The sequence below is a fragment of the Pongo abelii genome, chromosome 14 (assembly GCF_028885655.2).
Source record: "Pongo abelii isolate AG06213 chromosome 14, NHGRI_mPonAbe1-v2.0_pri, whole genome shotgun sequence".
In the NCBI taxonomy this organism is placed as follows: Eukaryota; Metazoa; Chordata; class Mammalia; order Primates; family Hominidae; genus Pongo; species Pongo abelii.
In genome coordinates this window covers 38,538,927-38,558,203 of record NC_071999.2, presented here as the reverse complement: position 1 = coordinate 38,558,203, position 19,277 = coordinate 38,538,927, and the positions used below count along the sequence as shown (strand labels likewise).

Genomic DNA, 19,277 nt, shown 5'->3' with positions numbered 1-19,277 from the left:
TAGAAATAATAGAATGGAGGTCAAGTATGAGGTACTGAAGGAAGACAAAATCTGTTTAGCTGAGAGGATAAAAAGATTAGATAGTTTGACTTTGTCCTTACACCAATCTCCCATTCCTCCCTTTCTCCTCCTCTGTCTTTGAAGGGGTCACAACTGTTTCTCAAATAGCTGCTCTGTGTGTGTATGCATGTGTGCAGATGTGTGTGTGTGTGTTTCTGATGTAGCTATGGTCTATCTATAGACAATGCCAAGAGTCTGTCATATAATAGTTTTATATTTACATTCATGAGAGGCAGAATAAAAGGCCAAGTCAGAACAGAATAATTTTAAATTGGATTTTCTTAGTGACGCTGGGAGAAATATACATTTAAGAATTCTTTTGTTGGGAGGCCGAGGCACACGAATCAGGAGGTCAGGAGATCGAGACCATCCTAGCCAACATGGTGAAACCCCGTCTCTACTAAAAATACAAAAATTAGCCAGGTATGGTGGCCAGCACCTATAATAGTCCCAGCTACTCGGGAGGCTGAGGCAGGAGAATCGCTTGAACCTGGGAGGTGGAGGTTGCAGTGAGCTGTGATGGTCCCACTGCACTCTAGCCTGGTGACAGAGCGAGACTCCGTCTCAAAAACAAAAAAAGGTACCATTAGGTTAATTCTCTTTCTAACCAAGAGAATTAACCTAATGTTTAACTGTGCTCTCAGACACTATTGTCAATTTTCTGTGGAAGGCCAGATACCCAGGTTTCGACTACTTCTTATTTATTTTATTTATTTATTTATTTTTGAGACAGTCTTGCTCTGTCGCCAGGCTGGAGTGCAGTGACGCAATCTCAGCTCACTGCAACCTCTGCCTCCCGGGTTCAAGTGATTCTCCTGCCTCAGCCTCCTGAGTAGCTCAGACTACAAGCGTGTGCCACCATGCCCAGCTAATTTTTGTATTTTTAGTAGAGACGGGGTTTCACTATGTTGGCCAGGATGGTCTCAATCTCTTGACCTCATGATATGCCCACCTCGGCCTCCCAAAGTTCTGGGATTACAGGCGTGAGCCACCACACCCGGCCTTGACTACTTCTTAGAGTACTGCCAAGGTCATCCTTCTCGTTCAGGACAGGCTGGGCTTCTACCTCTGCCCTTGTCTCTGAGAAGATGAGTTCTCATTTCTTTCTCAAGCATGAAGAGGCTAAAATGTCTCTGACCCTACCTCTCCTCCGCTCACTCTTGTGCCCAGGCTTGCTCTCACCTGATTCTCAGAAAAGGCTCTGCTCTGCCCCTCAGAAGGGACAGGAAGCAAAAGAACTGCCACTGCTGCCCTCAGGATGGCATGTGGGAGGGACTCAATCTCCCACTGCTTCCGAGATGCCCCAGCCAAACAGGACGACATCCTCCTTGTACAGATTCTGACAGCTTGCAGTTGTTCTGCATGGAAGGAAGTACCACTTTTAGGCACTGAGTCCTTGAGCATATTATGAGAGGAGGCAGCTGCAGTGAGGTGGGAAAAACAACTAGTCAGTCACCCACATCTGACACCTGACCAGCTGGGTGGCCTTGGGCAAGTTGCTTTGGATTAAGTTATCTATAACTAATCTAGACAAACTGCTGGCAAGATAGAAACTTTATCCAATTACCTACATCCAAATAATGACTACATCCAAATAATGACTCTCACTTGCTATTTAACAGACATTGTTGAATAGCTATTATACTGGCCTTAGGAGGCTCAAAGGAAATAAAAGCTGCATCTGAGTGTCCGTTGTTCTTTCATAAATGTTGGTTGAGTCTGTGCTAGATCTCCAATGCTGGGCAGGACATTGGGTAATTAAAGATGTGAGGAAGACCATTGCCAACTTCAAGGAACTCTTGGTCTAAGGCGATGGGGAAATAAATAAATAAATAAATGCTGACAGTGCTGTTTTCAGCACCATGATGGTGATGAGCACAGGTGGGATTCAAGCACAGAGGCAGTGCCTTACTCTGCCCGCAGCGGGGCCCACAAGTGTCCAAGATCACCCTTACAGACATTTAGTCAGTATCTTAGCAATGCATGCATCAGTAGTTCATTTGTTTTTATTGCTGATTAGTACTGCCTTGTATGAATATACCACAATTTGTTTATCTATTCTCTTGTTGGAGGACATTTGGGTTGTTACTAGTTTGGGTTGCCTGAGTTTTTTTCCAGCTCATAACTATTATGAATAAAGTAGCTATGAATATTCTTGAATAAGCCTTTTTGTAGGCGTACATACTCATTTCCAGGAGCAGATTTGCTGGAAGGTGTAGTATGTATGTTAGTTTTACAAAAACACTGCCAAACTTTGCCAAAATGGCTGTAATTTATTTTACATTCTTCAACAACATATGACAGCTCCAGTTATTCTACAACTCTCTGATACTGGGAGTACTGTTTTATCAATCTCTTCAATATTCTGCCATTCTAGTCCATGTAAAAGGGTATCTTGGTGTCTTTAATAGCATTTCTCTAATAATGAATGGTGTTGAGCATCTTTTCATGAGTTTATTGGGTCTTTTTATAGCTTCTATTGTGAAGTCTTTTTTTTACACTTTTTTTGGTTGTTGTTGATTTGGTTGTCTTTTTAGTATATAGACAGGTAGATGTAGATAAATATGTGTATGTATGTACATACATACACAGAAAACAAATATTTCCTTCTGGTCTGTGACTTGCCTTTTCAGAAGCAGACTTTTTTTTTTTTTACTTTAATGAGGTTCAATTTATCATTGTTTTATGTTTAGGGCTTTTTGTGTCTTTTCTAGGCAAATTTCACCCACTTCAAAGTTGAAAAATATTTTGTATTATTTTTCTACAAAATTTGTGGTTTTAAGTTTTATGTTGGGGTCTCAAAATAATGTTTGTGGATGTTATGACATTGAAAATGGCATTAAAACATTTTATATCTCATTTTCAAGATGTTTCTGCAATATTATTCTTTAAATGTGGTAAATTATCTGATCGATCGCACTGATTGCATTTCTGAGATAAAATCCATTTGGTCAATTTATTTTTATTTTATTTTATTTTACTTTTGAGATGGAGTCTCCCTCTGTTGCCTACACTGGAGTGCATGGCACAATCTCAGCTCACTGCAACCTCGGCCTCCCACGTTCAAGCAATTCTCCTGCCTCAGCCTCCTGAGTAGTTGGGACTACAGGCGTGTGCCACCACACCCAGCTGATTTTTGTCTTTTCTTTTTTTTTTTTAGACGGAGTTTTGCTCTGTCGCCAGGCTGGAGTGCTGTGGCGCGATCTCGGCTCACTGCAACCTCTAACTCAGGTTAGAGGTTCAAGGGATTCTCCTGCCTCAGCCTCCCGAGTAGCTGGGACTACAGGCATGCGCCACCACGCCTGGCTAATTTTTGTATTTTTAGTGGAGATGGGGTTTTATCATGTTAGCCAGGATGGTCTCGATCTCCTGACCTCGTGATCCGCCCGCCTCAGCCTCCCAAAGTGCTGGGATTGCAGGCTTGAGCCACCACGCCCAGCCTTTTTTTTTTTTTTTGAGACAGAGTCTCGCTCTGTCGCCGAGACTGCAGTGCAAGCTCCACCTTCCGGATTCACGCCATTCTGCGTCTGCCTCCCGAGTAGCTGGGACTACAGGCGCCTGCTAGCACGCCCGACTAATTTTTTGTATTTTTAGTAGAGACGGGGCTTCGACATGTTGGCCAGGCTGGTCTCGAGCTCCTGACCTCAAATGATCCACCCGCCTTGGCCTCCCAAAGTTTTGGGATTACAGGCGTGAGCCTGGCTCATTTGGTCAACTTATTCTTTTTATACAGTACTGGAGTGATTTACTAGATTAAAGATTTAGATTTTGTGTCTATGTTCCTGCAGATGGTGGTCTTTATTTCTAATGTCTTTGTCAAGTTTTGGTAATAGGGTTATTTTCGCCCCATAAATGAGTTGATAAATACTTCCTCTTCCACTATGCTCTGACAACATTTGGTGGAATTGGTTGACTTTTTTGTTTTTGTTTTTTATAAGGTTTGACAGAAATTGCAAGTGCAGACCTCCATGGTGGTTCACACCTGTAATCCCAGCACTTTGGGAGGCTGAGGCGGGTGGATCTCCTGAGGTCAGGAGTTCGTGACCAGCCTGGCCAACATGGTGAAACTCCGTCTCTACTAAAAGTACAAAAATTAGCCGGGCGTGGTGGCGGGCACCTGTAATCCCAGCTACTCAGGAGGCTGAGGTAGGAGAATCGCTTGAACCCGGGAGGTGGAGGTTGCAGTGAGCCATGATCAGGCCCCTGCACTCCAGCCTGGGCGACAAGAGCGAAACTTCGTCCAAGAAAAAAAGAAAAAAGAAAAAAGAAAAAAGAATTGCAAGTGCAACCATCTGGGCCTGCAGTTTTTCTTTGTGGAAATGTTTTGAATTATAAATTCAATTCTTTTAATATATATAAGCTTCTCAGATTTTTTTTTTTTTTTTTTTTTTTTTTTTTTTTGAGACTGAGTCTCGCTTTGTCGCCCAGGCTGGAGTGCAGTGGCGTGTTCTCGGCTCACTGCAAGCTCCGCCTCCCGAGTTCACGCCATTCTCCTGCCTCAGCCTCCCGAGTAGCTGGGACTACAGGCGCCCACCACCACACCCGGCTAATTTCTTTTTCTATTTTTAGTAGAGATGGGGTTTCACCGTGTTAGCCAGGATGGTCTCGACCTCCTGACCTCGTGACCCGCCCACCTCGGCCTCCCAAAGTGTTGGGATTACAGGCGTAAGCCACTGTGCCCGGCCAGTTTTTAAATTTTTTTTAGGTGTTTTATTAAGATGAGTTTTTCAAAGAGTTTGTTAATTTTATCTATTACCAAATTTATTAAAAGAAACTTTTTTATAATATATTTTCACTATTCTTGGATATGCAGCAATAGTTCCTCTGTTACTGCTGATGTTAATAATTTGCGTTTTCACTTTTTCTTGCTAAGTGCTTACCAATTTTATTATTTTCAAAAAATTGTTTGACTTTATTAATTTTCTTTATTGTTTCCACATTTTCTACTTCAGTTTATATGCTCTTTTTATTTTCACTCTTCTACTTTTAGTTTATTCTTCTTTTTCTACTTCTTAAGATGGGACTTACTGGTTTTACATCTTTTTTCTAATATAAACATTTAATGTTATAACTTTTCTTCTAAACACTTCTTTAGCTGCATCTCACAAATTTTAGCATACTGTGTGTTTTCATTATTATTTAATTCAAAATATGTTTTAAGATTTCTAATATTTCCCTTTGGATTTATTCTTTGATCCGTAGGTTATATAATGTGTTTTTAAATATCCAACTGTTTGTGGCATTTCTGTATATTAAATTTTTTATTATATTTTGTCTATATAAATATTTGTATATTCTGTTATATATGTTATGTAACATATAGCTGTTTTTTCTATATTGTTTCTTTTTATTTCTAGATGTATTATTATTTATATATTTTATTGTCATTTATTTTTAATTTAATATTACTCTAAGATTTTAAGTGTGTGAAATATGTTAAGACAAAGTTTATCTTGGTGAATGCAGCATGTGTACTTGAAAAGAATGCATATTCTGGCCAGGCAAGTTGGCCCACACCTGTAATCTCAGCACTTTCGGAGGCCGAGGCGGGTGGATCGCCTGAGGTCAGGAGTTTGAGACTAGCCTGACCAACAAGGTGAAGCCCTGTCTCTACTGAAAATACAAAAATTAGCCAGGCGTGGTGGCGGGTGCCTGTAATCCTTGCTACTCGGGAGGCTGAGGCAGGAGAATCGCTTGAACCCGGGAGGAAGAGGTTTCAGTGAGCCAAGATGGCGCCACTGCACTCCAGCCTAGGTGACAGAGTGAGACTTTGTCTCAAAAAAAAAAAAGAAAAAAGAAAAAGAATACATATTCTGCATTGTTGGGTATACTGTTTTTTGAATGTCAATTAGGTCTTGTGGGTTGATAGCATTTTTCAAATTTGCTGTATTCTTTACTGTTTGTGTTTGTGTCTAGTTGTCTATTAGTTGTATAAATAACAGAAGGAGGGGTGTTAAAATCTCCAGTTATGGTCATGGATTTGATGAAGAACATTCCACCCACTTTTTTTTTCTTTGAGACAGTTTGGCTCTGGTCGCCCGGGCTGGAGTGTAGCGGCACAATCTCGGCTCACCGCAACCTCCGGCTCCCTAGTTCAAGAGATTTTCCTACCTCATCCTCTTGGGTAGGTGAGGTGCGCACCACCACGCCCAGCTAATTTTTGTATTTTTTAGTAGAGATGAGGTTTCACCATGTGGGCCAGGCTGGTCTCAAACTCCTGACCTGAAGTGATTGGCCAACCTCAGCCTCCCAAAGTGCTGGATTACAGGCGTGAGCCACTGCAACCGGCCCCTAACATATTTAAATCTAATTTTATTATTGATATGGTTTGGCTCAAATCTATCTTCTTATTGATTAGTTTTACATTTGTCCCATCTATTTTGTTTGTTTTTTACTCTTCTTACCCTTTTTTCACTACCTTTTTTGTAAAATCAAAAATTTTGAGTATTCTTTTAAAATTCTCTATTGGCTTTTTATCTACACCTATACTTTCAGCTAGCTATCTTTTCAGTGGATGTTCTAAGAATTACAATAATGTAGTCTTATCAAAAAAACTATTAATTTAAAATTAGGTTCATTTAAAGTAAAATCAATTATTATACTACTTTACTTAAGAAGCTAGGACAAACATGGGGCTCAAACATGTTTCCTTATCTCAGTTTTCCCTGCTGTTCAATGATGGAAAAATTCGTATTTTTTCTCCAGCTTTACAGTATACTAGAGAACAGAGCCGGTCTAGTTTGCAGTGTCTTTTATTAAAGAGAGTATTATTTTGTTTGGCAAACAAGTAAACGACTTGGAATCTTCCCTGTTCTGACAAGCTCGGTTAGGTTCTTTGTTAGGGCTGTTTGAGTATCGTTTTGTCTTTAGTTCCAAGTTAGGTCCCTTATCTGAGGTGTGGTGTTTGCTTATAGGTTGAGGTGCTTTTGGGGTCTGAACGAAATGCCCAAGGTTCTCAGAGATGCTTGCCATACTGACTGTTCCAGAATTCTGTCTTCTAACTTTACATGGCTTCTAATATTTCATTGTCTCCTCTCAGCCCTGAAGCAATCACTTTCTTTTGGGACTCATGGAATTTTTTCCTCTGAATGCATGGCCATGAATCCACAAAACACACACGCACAGATTCTTAGGGTCCCAGCTCTCCTCAGAACCCTCCTTTTCAGTACCCTTCCCTGAGAGTTCCAGATGCTTCTGTCATCTTGAAGTCTGATCTTAGCCTGAGAAGATTTTGCTCAGCAAAAGCACTGTGCACTGCTTGGGCTCTAACTCCCTGCACTGCAGTTCAAAACATGCCCCCAGCAAGAAGCTAGGACAAATATGGGGCTCATCTGACGTTTCCTTACCTCAGTTCCCTTGCTGTTCAATAGTGGAAAGATTCAGTTTTTTTCTCTCCAATTTTATGATACGCCAGAGAGCCAAATCTGGCAGCAGTAACTGTATCATAGCTAGAAGAGGAAGTCTCACAATTTATTTAATTTGTATCCTCAATATCTGGCTCATAGTAAGCAAGCCATCAATGTAAGATATATGGGGCATGTATGGATGGATGTATGCACATTTGGATTACTGAAGGGATGGGTAGAAGAAATTTGTTAAGTCTTTGCTCAACATTATTTTTTCTCCTTAGCACTTTTCACAGTCTAACATACTTTATATTTTACCCATTTTAAATTTTGTTTTGTGTTTCACTCCCACTAAAATGCAAGTTCCATGAGGACATGACATTTTGTTTTGTTCACTGATTTATTCAATGACTGATATATAAAAGTTGCTTAATAAATATTTGTTGTTAGAGTTGATTGATAGATTTTTCAGGATGATCTAGCATACTATTACAGAAATTTGATAATGAAATGAAGTCTAACAAGTATAAAATCCATTAATGGAGAGTTAATACTTTTATGGGAGAGTCATTTTAGAGTATCCTATCATTTTTGATTAACAACTAGAATGCTCACTTCAGCAACACTAATCCTTTTTCTGTTCATCGTTTACATATGTGAAGCTTTCTCCTGCCTCAGAAACTTTGCTGTTGCATCTTTGCTTGTTGCAAGGATGGTTCCTTATATCATTAAAAATGCAACTCCAATGTCTCCATTTCAGAGAGGTCTTCCTGCTCTAAAATAGGACCACCTATGCCAAGTTTCTATCATAACACCATGCTTTAATTCCTTGAGAGAACATATCCCTCTCTATTTTATGTTTACATATTCATCGTCTTATCTGCCTTCCCAGGTGACAAGCTCTGTGAAAGCTGGAATTTCATGGGGGCTCTTCGAGGTAAAGCCCAGCCCCTATCCCAGTGCTTGGTCCTCAGTAGACACTCAAAAAATCTTTCTGGTCATAGGCAGAATTCTAAGATGGCCCCATGAGCTCTACCACCTGCTGTTACTACTATGATTATGTTATGCAACATTTCAAAGGTTCTTTGAAGATGTAATTCAGGTTACTAATCAGTTGGGTTAAAGAAAAAAAGATGATACAGGTGAGCTGACCCTAATTATTTGAGTCATTTCAAAGCAGATAATTTTCTTTTGCAGCACAGGAGAAAGTAAAAAAGATTCAAAATACAAGAAGGATTTATTGTAGTACAGTGTAAGTGAAATGTTTCCTGAATATAACATTCTGTTCCTGTGCCTTTGATAGTAATATAAGGGCTAAGTCAAATGCCTCTTCAACTATTAAGTAGTCTCAGATATCACCTCTTTGCTGTGCAGTTTACAAGCACTGATTGCTTATGTACGGGAGGAGGGAACCAAAAGTATTGAGTGCCTAATATACACTGTACACGGTACCAGGTACTATTAACTCGTTTAGTCATCACAACCACCTTATAGTGTTATTGAGTCAGCCCATGGTCACAAACTAAGTGATCAAATTATGATTCAGCCCCCAGGCAGTTTAAATTATTTTTAAAAATCAAAACCAAATCAAAACAAAAACCCAGGAAAAGGAGGATAAACTAAGAATAAAAGCACTCAACGCTTATAGTTCCATTTTAAACCATGCTAATGGCACTAATAACATAGGGTGCTGTTCCACCTATTGACAGATGTACCCTATGTTAATATCTGGATTCACAGTTCCTTAGGGACACTTACTCCCTACCCAAGTCCCCTTGCCTGGTCTATTTTACTTATCACTCAGGTCTCAAAAGACACATTATTTCCTTGAGGAAACTTTTCCCAACCTGTCCTTTTTCCCAGATCCATGTGAGGTCCTCTTGTTACGGATTCTGATTCAATTAAAATAAAGACTATTTTTCTAGTTATGTATTTTATGATTTATTAATATATTGATAATTACTTAATTACTACAGCATAAACAAATTTAAGGGCAGAGGCTATATCTATCTTTTTCTGAAGTGTATCTTCAGAGCCTAACCATGTATGGCTTGTAGTAGGCACAATATAAATACTTAAAGAGAATGAACAAATACCCAAGTGCCTAAGACAGTGTTTCCCATGGATAGCATAGACTTTTCCCATGCCTTGTCCCCACCATGGCTGAAAATATTTTCTCCTTAGTGACTGAATACATGGATGGGTAGAAGGATAGATGGATAATTCTCAAAACTCTTCCAGTCTAGATTTCTGAGATTCACATTCAAAGAATGGAAAATATGCGGAAGAGCAGAAAGTCTTTGTTGTCTATTATCTGCTTCTTGCTGACTACTAAAACCACCAGCACACTACTGTCCCTAGAGATCTGACTTTACGTGAGGGTGCTAGAGAGGGTCTTTCTTCTTTTCTTTCTTGCTTTATTTTTTTCCCTTCTCTTCCCTTCCCTGCTCCCCTTCCCTTCTTCCCTTCTTCCCTTCTCCCCATTCCCCTCCCCTTTTCCCTCTCCTCTCCTTTTCCCTCCCTTCTCCCCTCCCTTTCCCTCCCCTCCTCTTTGCTTCTCTCTTTCTCTCTCTCTCTTTTTCCCTGTCTTCCTTCCTTTCCTTCTTTTTCTTTTTTAAGCAAATCTAATTCTGTCAAGAAATGTGTCTTTAATATGTTTTGCTGGCTTCCTCGACAGAACTAGCAAATGTTAAATAATACAACACAACATAAATAATACAAATTATACAAATAATGATGGTATGATATTCTCAACATCAAGCTGATTCATTTAAGGACTGGCAATATCAAGCATTATTCCAAAGAAATTAAACACTTGGCAATACTGTAGGTACGCAATTAGTATTAATTGGTCTGAATAGTACTTTGAGCCCTTGAGTAATTTATTTTCCCACATAGTTATTTCCATCTGAGGTTAAACACAAACCACACTGAAAGGCTTCTTTGTTTGGGTGCAGAGCGATGCTATTGGAAAGGAACATGGATGTCATGATGATATCTCTAACACTAGATTTGCACAGCACCATGCTTTGCAGAAGCTTAATTGTGTTGTTGTTTTAAAGACAGATTTGTGCCAAAGATCTGGCATGCCGCAGAGGATGCCAGATGGTTACCCTGGAAAGTTTCTTCTGGGTAACAGGTGGGCTGTTCCATCTCACTATCCAGCCCAAGGCACAACCCAGTTCTGTCTTAGCTCTGTGCTATTCTGGGAGCCAGTTCGCAGCAGAGAAGCACTTTTCCAACAATGGAAAATACTTTTTAGGTAAATCAGTGGTGCCAAGCACATAGTAAGCACTCAAAGATAATGCTTATGGATCTTTAAGTTTAAAAATCCATATGTCCAGCCCAGTTTTCCCCTGAGTATCAGCAACCAGCTGTCCACACTCAGCATCTCCTCCTGTACCTCTGCTACTTAGGAGCCAAAGCAGAACCATGGCTTCTGCCCCCAATCTCCAACCCTTGCCTTAGGCCAAATTGACTCCCACCCTCAAGTCCCCCCATCTCTTTAAATGACGCCACCACCCACTAAATTGCTCCAGGCAAAAACACAAGGGTTTTTGTGGATTGCTTTTGTTCCCTGACATCCCACTTAAATTCATTAGTAAGTTCTGTTGACTCTACCTCCAGAATATATCTCTAACCCTGTTCTCTTGTTGATTCAATTGTTGTCCAAGTCAGCATCCTCCCTCTCCTAACGGGCTCTTTACTTCTATTCTTGTCCTTTAAAGTCCCTTATGCACCTGGCAGCTTGGGCGAGCCCTACCATGTCAACCGGATCCTTTCATTCCCCTGAGTTTCTGAAAACATTTAGAATGAAATCCTACTTGTTGGTCCAGCCATAAGGCCCCATGTGATTGGTGCCTGCCTAACGAGAATCCTATCTTCTTTCCCTCTTGCACTCACTCACCCCTCCCCAGCCCCATAGCCTTGTCTTTGACCCTCTAGCACACTGAGCCAGCACCAGGCTCATGCACTTGATGCTTGCTGGCCTTGCTGTTTGAAATGTACATCCCCCAGATCTACTTGGGAGCCTCTGCTTCTTGAAAATCACAGGTCAAACACCACCTTGTAAGATTGTCTGGCCTCCTTGGCTCTCAATCACATTACCCTGTTTTTTTTTTTTTTTCATGGCACTTGATTATGTTTAAAAGTATTATTTGCTCACGTATATGTGTTGCCTGTGTCCCCCACTAATACAGAACCTCCTTGAGCTCTGAGACTTTGCCAGTCAGTGCAGCACCCTGACATGCGGAAGCGTGTACACAGAATCCACACTCAGTGAACACCTGTGGCCCACCAGCTGGCTGTAAATGCAAGTAGGGTCAACATTGGTCTCAAAGGGACCAGGTACTTTCCGGATCCTGAAATTCTGAAACTTTTACATAGCAATATTTGGCTGTAATCAATCACAGACAGTAGGAAAGACTCTAATTCCAATTTTCCAAGAAACACACATACACACACACGGAGAATGTATCCATAGAGATACGGTCCATTTAGGCAGCCTTTGGGTCCTGCTGGAGCACTGGAGCTTTGATTTTCAAGCTGAGCTGGTTGCCAAGGGCTCCACCTCAGGAAGCTGGAGCACCAGGCCTCCAAGTGTCCCTCTTCAGCCAGATCGGCTCCGCTTTAATCTGCTTTAATTTTAAAACATTTAATTGGCTTCCACAAAAGGGGATGTCTGAAAGCTAGGATCCCTCCACTGGAAAAGAATACAACTGACTATGTTCATGTGCACTTAGAAGTCCCCATCTGAACACCCTAAAACAGACCTGAGGTGTGTTTCTTTGTAATCTCATGCTTCTCCCCTGCCTTCTGCTCCCACTGTTGCTGCCTGGGTTGAGATCCCCACATCTGCACTTTTGGCCCTAAGAGGACCTGGAAGATCTTTTGTGTCCTTTCCCATCCCTTCTGATAATCCCTTCCTCAACCTGCTGCTACATTAACATTTCTCCACCAAGCACAAATCTGAGCTTGTCACTACCCGAGTGGCTCCCAGGTCCACTGAAATCACTTTATGCTCAAAGCCTGTCCTGTCAGGAGCTTCATTATCTCATTCCTTCAAGAGCTTGACAGCCGGCAAGCCTCCAGACCAGCCCACAAGCTTCCAGACCAATGGTGCTTGGTTATCCACTCAACATTCACCAAGGCCTGACTTTCTCCTTTCTGGGTGCTTCGCTAAGCCAGGCCATTCCTGCTGCCCTTCGCCCTTCCTCTGGGACTCACCAGTTGGAACCCTACCTCTTCTCCCTTCCATTTCCTCATTCCTCACACCACCTTACTGCACCCTCAGGGAGAACTTCTCCCTCTAATTTTGTGCCCACAACTTTGTTTGCACTACTTAGGTGACACTAATCACACTACTTTGCTCTGTGGACTATAGCTTCAGCCTGTACTCGTGGGGAAAGATAAAATTTAGAGCAGAGTTTCGGGTGTCACTTCAACTCACTACTGTGTAAGCTTAGACTCACCCTTTCTGAGCCTCATCCACTTTACCTATAAAATATATGTAATAACATCTCCCTCTCAAAGCTGCTGTGAGTGTTGTGATATATATGAAAACAATTTGGAAACTACATATGCAAAGTATTTTTATTCCTATTGGCTGCTTGAAGGCAGGAACCATCCTATTCATTTTTGACCTAACCTCCATCTCCAGTGCATGCCAGGATGTAGCAGAGCACATTCATTTCAGTATAATTCTGAGAAAAAGAGAAAGGACCCATTCCAACTCAAACTTAATACCACGATTTGAATTTTGAAGTTCCTCAAAAGAATTCTTTCAGATCTAAAGAGGAAAACATGACTGGAAGACAAGACTTTAGGCGACTTATTAACTGTTTTTACTTGCATAACAGATTATTTGGGGGGTCCACATGAGCCTTTGACAGGACATCTGTGAAGTTAGAACAGTCTTCGGTCTTTTGTGTACTCTGAGAAGTCCAGGCCACAGGAGTTTGCCATTCTCTGATATTTTCTGCAACACATTAAACAGAGTCTACTCCATTCTAAATTTGCATGGGGCCCAGGAGCCCTTTGAGAGAGAGCTTGAGTGAGACCTTGGGTTGACATGTACAGGGCTGTCTGATGGCCAGGGTGAATGCAGCAATATTTGGCTGCAATCAATCACAGACAGTAGGAAAGACTCTAATTCCAATTTTCCAAGAAACACACACACACACACACACGGAGAATGTATCCATAGAGATACAGTCCATTTAGGCAGCCTTTGGGTCCTGCTGGAGCACTGGAGCTTTGATTTTCAAGCTGAGCTGGTTGCCAAGATAAAAGAAAAAGAAAACAGTCTCCCTGAAGTGATGCTTCATGGAGAAGTCTTGAAGGATGGTGTGGTTTTTGCAACAAGGTGTGGATGAGGCAGGGATTAGGGGCTTCCAGGAGGCTGCGCCTCTGGCTTTCTTTCCCATCTTGAGTGTGGATCACCACGTCTGATGATCAGACCGGTCAGGTTGTGCCCTAAACAAAGGCACACACACATAGTAACGCATCATTCACATTGTAGGTTTGTGCACACTTTCTTTGCAATTTTCTGCCAGAGGAAAGTCAAGTGTCTTAAGGACTTGCCTAATTCTTACCAAGGCACTATTGGAAAGTCAAGTGTCTTAAGGAAGGGGTGACTTTCCTAATTTTTACCAAGGCACTGTTTAGGGTAGGGGAAACCCCGGCAGGGACCCTTGGAAGAAGAGGGCTGTCTATAGTGGAAAGAATTATCACATTAGGAGCCCAATAGTTCTACTTTAGTTCAGTATCTTAGTTATTTTAGCCCCTTAGAACCTAACACAGCACCTGGTACATATTTATTCAGTAAATTGGATTGACCGATGCCTATGGGTTTTTAAAGTTTTATCCAGGAGGCATCACAGATCTCATTTGTTCTTTATTCCTTTTGTGTTCTCTTCCCAGACTTGTGGTTTTGTCACAAGGAGATAATATTTTCAGCAAAAAAAATATAAACTTTCCCTCGAGACACAAATTAGAAAACATGGTGGTGCGGTCCCCGGTGAGGAAGCCATCCTTCCAGGCCCAGAATTTCCTGCCCTGTCTCCATTTCCAACTTATCATAAATACTTTCCTGACCCCTAAAATGCAGGACACTGATCAACTCAGTTAAGAAGTTTTTATTTCAAGCCTGCTGGGCTTTACAAAGGGCTGCATTTGACTCTGGGCATGGATTCAAAGTCCTTTTGAATAAATGACCTGCTTATCTAGCTGTCAAAATGTGGACCTCACTGGCACTCTTAACTATAGCCCTGATTCAAGTTTATGTGCCAGAAACGGAACTTCTGTCTTTCAAATTCAATAAGGTCTTCAGACCATGGCCGCCTTGCACAATATGGACCTGCTATTAGAGCAACTAAGGGTATTTACGGTTTATTCAAATAATGTAGTGCAAAGAATAAGAGGTTTGAAAGTCTGGCGAGGAGTGGAAGAATTGACTTCCATAAATCTAGGGCCCTAAAAATACCTTTTTTGTTCAAGCGTTGGAAAGAATTTTATCGACCTTTCTGCTTCATTGGCATTTCTTTACGTTTTCCTGGTAACCAGAGACAAGTTGCACAATCGGTGTGGCATTTGGCTCCCGATTCTGGGGGAGAGGGAGCGCTGTCTGCTATTTCAGCAGGCCCAGCACAGTGGAGCGCGGAGCATTCAGCACTGGGGGAGCCTGCCAGCAGCTGGCCTTGCCAAACTAAACAGGAATCAGCGCGGACAAAGGGAAGATTATGTGGTGGAAAAAGGATACCCCGAATTAAGGCAGGAAAGCCACGTCAATTATATTTGGAAGCGGTGTCTCTCCCCCGGGTTACAAAGCCGGCTCTCTAAGAGCTCTGAAGATGTTACTGTTTCACCAAAAGCTCACCCACAAAAGGTCAGTGGGTGGAGTTCAAACAAAATGCTTTTTCTCTTATGACTTCCTGTGGATCTTGATATCTCGCCACGAGTCTTTCTGCCACAACTGTGCCCTTCCGTGCACACTAGTCACAGCAGGAGAAGGACAGGAACGCGCGCCAGGAGCGGATAAGGGGACGTGAGCAGGCGACCCTGGCAGGGGCTCTCCGCGCAGTGGCCCGCGGTGGGCTGGGCGTGCTGAGCACTGCGTCAATACGTCAGTCCTGATCTCAGGGGAAGAAAAATAAAAACAAAACAAAACTCAAACCAACAAAACACCTGGGATTTCCCGGCGACCAGCCCCAGTGAGTGCCCCCACAGGATAAGCTCTTACTGACTCCTCCTGGTGGCCCCAGGCTGACCTCTGCAAGGTCACTGTTGGGAGTTGAAGGCAAAGCGGCCTGGCCCACTGCTGGTGATACCCAGGCTAGGCTAAGTCTCCTGAGGACACTTGTAGGCTCAGCGCAGGCGCAGGAGCAGCGCGGGGCTGGGAGAACTGGCAAAGCCACCTGCGGTGCTGTGCCCAGGGAGTCCATGATTCTTCTCTCCTCCTGTCTCCTTTTTCAAAATGCAAAATAAAATGAGAAATTTTATTTTTAACAATAAAAGTAACAAATATATCATCACCAAGATGTTTAGATGTTAATACTACTGGAAACAACTTGCTTTTTTTTCTCCTTAAGGATGTAAGACTTTGAAGATACAGTAAGGCCCCACCTTCATCCCTTCCCTCCCCAGAGTGAACCTCCTTAAATTTGTCTATATTGTTCCCACGTGGTTTTTCTTATTTTTTCCATGCATAGTTTTATTTAAATATGATCTTGCATGGTTTTTAAATTTATGTAAATTATATCCTTTAAATATCTTTTTACAATTCACATTTTGCACTTAACTGGCCACTTTAGGAATTTATCATTGTGAATGTTAGTAAATCTAGCTTTAAGATTGTTTAATAAACTTTTCAGTAAAAACAATTATTTTTTAAATCCATTCTATTCAGGAGCATGACTTTTTTCCCCACTTTTTAAATTACAAAGAATACAATTAGCATGTTTGTACATTTACACTAGCACACATGCCTAGTGTATATGGGAGTAGACCCTAAAGAACGAAGAAGTAGAGGCCGGGCACGGTGGCTCACGCCTGTAATCCCAGCACTTTGGGAGGCCGAGGCGGGCAGATCACAAGGTCAGGAGATAGAGACCATCCTGGCTAACACAGTGAAACCCCGTCTCTACTAAAAGTACAAAAAATTAGCTGGGCGTGGTGGTGGGCACCTGTAATCCCAGCTACTTGGGAGGCTGAGGCAGGAGAATGACGTGAAGCCAGGAGGTGGAGCTTGCAGTGAGCCGAGGTCGTGCCACTGCACTCCAGCCTGGGCAACACAGCGAGACTCCATCTCAAAAAAAAAAAAAGAAAAAGAAAGAAATTAGAAGTAGAATTCCTGGGCCATAGGTCAGTTTCAACATTGCCAAATATTGACAAATTGCTGTCCAAGAGGGCTATGTTAATTTTCAAGCTCACTAGCAATGATCAAGATTTTCACCAAAACTTGGTGCACCCGATTAATTGTATTTGCTGACATGACGGTTTCAAGTGGTACCTGGCCGCTTGACTTTTCAATTCCGTGAGAACTAGTGAAGTTGCTGTTGTCCATTTGAGCTTTTTGCTTAAGCTGCGTATTTACATAGTTTGCGACATTTCTATTGTGTTATTGCAGAGTTTTTAAAATAAATTTGCAATTTATATGTGGTTTCTCTAAGTTTTCCAGTATATGATTTTCCTTTTTACTTTGTTTATGGTGTCTTTTAAATTTTAATATAGTTAAAATTTAATTTTCAATGTAGTTAAATGTATCAATATTTCATCCTTTTTTTAGTTCTATGAAGATATCTCCATGCTTCACTCTAAGACTTTTTTTTTTTAATTTCAATCTTTAAGCCTGAATCTGGGAATGTGAATTTGTATATCATGAAATATGGATTTAACTTTTTCATGTATGTAATGAACTGTTCTACACTATCTGTTGAAGAGTCTACTTTATCACCACTGAATTATGATACTACCTGTCATATTCTGTTTCCCTATTTTGTGTGCTGATTTCTAGGTTTGCTCATTGATTTACTTTTCTATCTCTGAATCTGTTCTATACTTATAAAATTACAAAATTTTATAAAGTCTTATGAATTTTTCCTCTACTTTTTCCTCTTCCTATTTTTCTTTCTTCTAGATTTTCTTGGCACTTGTTGGCCATTTACTCTTTCATAATATTTCAGAATCAGTTTGTCCAGATCCCTAAAAATTCCTATTGAGACTATGACTGCAATTATATTAAATTTATAAAGTAATTTTGGGAGAATTGACATCTTTATGATATTGAGTCTTTCCATTGTGAAAACAATGCATCTCTCAATAAGTTCTTCTTGCATGTCTTTTAAAAATGTTTTCATGGGCTGGGCACAGTGGCTTGCACCTGTAATCCCAGTACTTTGGGAGGCCAAGGCAGAAAGATAGCTTGAGGCCTGGAGTTCCAGGCCAGTCTGAGCAACATAGCGAGACCCCACCTCTACAAAAAATAAAAAAAAAAAGGGCATGGTGGCACATGCCTTTAGTCCCAGCTATTCCAAAGGCTGAGGTGGGAGGATCGCTTGAGCCCAGGAGTTTGAGGCTGCCAAAGGCTAGGATTGTGCCATTGCACTCCAGCCTGGGTAACAAAGTGAGATTCTATCTCTAAAAAAAGTTTTCTTTAGAGATATTGGACATTTTCATTACTTTTTTTTCTGGGCAGCTTTGAGATTTTATTATTAACATAAATTGTGTCTTTTAAAATTATGTTGTCTGATTATTTGTTGCTCAGTTATCATAATGCAAATAATATTTTATATTATATCTTGTATCTAAATACAATCCAACATTTTTTATTTGTTCTAATAGTTTGCATAAATTCTAGGATTAACTGTGTGGACAATAATATCAAGAATGAATTTTTTTTCTTCCTTTCTAATCAGTTTAACTTTTTAACCTCTCCTGCCTCCAATCTGCACCATCAGAAAAGAAACAATGGGCCGGGCCTGGTGGCTTATGCCTGTAATTCCAGCACTTTGGGAGGTCGAGGCAGGCGGATCACCAGGTCAGGAGATCCAGACCATCCTGGCTAAGACAGTGAAACCCCATCTCTACTAAAAATACAAAAAATTAGCCAGGCGTGGTGGCACGCACCTGTAGTCCCAGATACTCGGGAGGCTGAGGCAGGAGAATCACTTGAACCCAGGAGGCGGAGGTTGCAGTGAGCTGAGATTGTGCCACTGAACTCCAGCCTGGGTGATAGAGCGAGGTTCTGTTTCAAAAAAAAAAAAAGAAACAATGATAGTTGACAAACTAACTCACTCATAATTTTAAAGACCATGTTTTTGTTTTATTTTTGTTATTATTTGTATTATTAGTGCATTGTGTAACTTCAGTGCTTTAAAATTAAAAATCAAAATCAACCAAAAATTTCACATGTATTGGGACACTTAAAAATGTATAAGTCAGTTGCGGTAGGCAAAAAAAAAAAAAAAAAAATCGTCCCCCAAATATCCACTTTGTAATCCCTGGGACCTGTGAAATGCTATGTCACGTGACAAAAGGAATTAAGGTAGCAGATGGAATTAAGGCTGCTAATGAGCTGACCTTAAATAAAGAGATTAACCTGGATTATCCAGGTGCACCCAGTGTAAACAAAAAGGTCCTAAAATGCCTGGGAGAGAGGCAGAAGAAGCCGTCTGAATGATGCAGTGTGCCAGGGAGCACAGAGGGCCTTGAGAAGCTTGAAAGGTTAAGGAAGAGAATTCTCCCCGGAGCCTCCAGAAAGGAGCACAGCTCTGCCATCGCCTGGATTTCAGCCCAATAACACCAGTGTTAGACTTTTGATCTGTAGAACTATAAGACATTTGTGTTATTTTAAGCCACTAAATTTGTGGTAAT

General features: G+C 41.2%; 1 long non-coding RNA gene across 1 annotated transcript; it reads right to left on the bottom strand.

Annotated features, from left to right (window-relative positions):
- Positions 1–13,089: 13,089 nt before the first annotated feature.
- On the bottom strand, positions 13,090–18,863 carry LOC129049480 (uncharacterized). The gene is made up of 3 exons (XR_010136746.1): positions 18,531–18,863; positions 15,646–15,869; positions 13,090–13,880 (listed from the first exon to the last, which is right to left on the bottom strand). It is a non-coding gene; the product is annotated as an uncharacterized LOC129049480 (long non-coding RNA).
- Positions 18,864–19,277: the final 414 nt, after the last annotated feature.